Raw genomic sequence first — 1,639 nt, 5'->3', positions numbered from 1 at the left:
CCGAATAAGTCTGAGGAGCGTTTTTGTTAGACAGAAAAAACAAAGGCACTGATGATGCAGAGTGACATGACAGTTAAATCTTCATAAATTAATTAGTGTTTCATTAGAATTGTAGTGTGTGTGATCCTGGCTTTGATTAATGTAAAATGTGTCTTTTGGCATGTACATTTTTTTCTGTTTTCCAGAAATGTATTAAAGTTACAATCATCAATTTCACTGTGACTGAGTCTGGCCTGGAGGACCAACTGCTCAGGTAGACACAAGACAGATATTGAATTCTAACCAAACTTTAAGACTCACATTCACAACTTTACCCTTTTCCTTCTCTTTTCCCCCCTTTCTTCTCCTTTCTCTACCTCCAAAACCCTTGAAAATTACAATTACCCTGCAACTTGTTTCTCTGAAGGAGGCAGAGGGGGACTCCTTCCTTGTGTATCTTGGGGAGTCCATACAGGCGTGGAGTGGCTTCCCCAGGATACAGTCAGAAGTAGAGCTTGCGCTTAATGATTTGGTCTCAGTTCTAGAATGATTGCTGCTGGGAGTTTGAGCAGACAGCTGTTTACAGGGTCTAAATTGGAATAAAGATTAATCCTGTAAATGCAAACATCCAATCTACTGAAGTTCAAATATGTGGGCTTGTCTGGGGTTTGAACCCGGGACCTCTCACACCCTAAGTGAGAATCATACCCCTAGACCAAAGAGCCACATGTGACCTAGTCATGTGAAATAGGTAGTTAAATAGGTAGATACCATCAAGGCCACAGCAACAGCAACTGTAATGTGAGGAACTGGAACCACTTCTTCATCTGAACCATGGGGATGCCAATTTATAACACCTGAAACCACCTCCACTGTCTGCACACACAGGAAGTTCACCCTTAATCAATGCTCTCTGTTTCAGTTAACCTGTTTGCACAGAATTATTCTCTGTAACAACATGTAGAGCCCGGATAGCTCAGGCTAATTTTCATATCTGTCCAATGAGAGACAATTATCAGAGGAGAGGTTCTGCTTCTCAGGAGGGTCACACCCTAATACAAGACCACTTCCTGTTATGCAACAAATACACTTTATGATTCAATGTTGAGCTAATGCCACAGCCACAAAAAGACATTTCTCCCAGCTGCTAGACAGCAAGCCTTATCTAGACATGGAGGACAGTCTCCTCATGGAGGACAGTCTCCTCATGGAGGACAGTGATATGGAAAGTGTTCAGTCTTTGTTGACACAAAGAAATCTTTGCACGTATCTTTACCAATGTCAAACTGCTGACAGTCGGCCGGGTAGAGGAGGAGAAGAAGACCCATGAGAAGCAGGTTCCATGGTGTAATGGTTAGCACTCTGGACTTTGACTCCAGTGATCTGAGTTCAAATCTCAGTGGAACCTTTAGTTTAGTTTGGACAGTAATACTGGTGTCCTTTCTACTTTCTCTAAAAATCCAGGGCTCACTTTGCAGATTTCCAGTCAGCATGTTGTAACTGAATAACTATCAGAGTGTATCAGAAGGAGAAGTTACATAAGATAGAATTTAAAATCTCTCTCCTAAATGACACCTTAATCTGGGATTAATAATGAGTATAAAAGTAGCTGAAGACATAATTTATTAAAGTATTATAACAAATACCTCCTTTATAGGGC

At 41.1% G+C, this 1,639-nt stretch overlaps 1 non-coding gene across 1 annotated transcript; it reads left to right on the top strand.

Annotated features, from left to right (window-relative positions):
* The first annotated feature begins 1,315 nt into the window (after window positions 1-1,315).
* trnaq-uug (transfer RNA glutamine (anticodon UUG)) lies at window positions 1,316-1,387 on the top strand. Its single transcript has one exon. It is a non-coding gene; the product is annotated as a tRNA-Gln (tRNA).
* The last annotated feature ends 252 nt before the right edge of the window (window positions 1,388-1,639 follow it).

This window comes from Parambassis ranga, unplaced genomic scaffold (assembly GCF_900634625.1).
Source record: "Parambassis ranga unplaced genomic scaffold, fParRan2.1 scaffold_245_arrow_ctg1, whole genome shotgun sequence".
In the NCBI taxonomy this organism is placed as follows: Eukaryota; Metazoa; Chordata; class Actinopteri; family Ambassidae; genus Parambassis; species Parambassis ranga.
The sequence above is the reverse complement of the archived record's forward strand: the minus strand, read 5'-3'. Positions and strand labels throughout refer to the sequence as shown.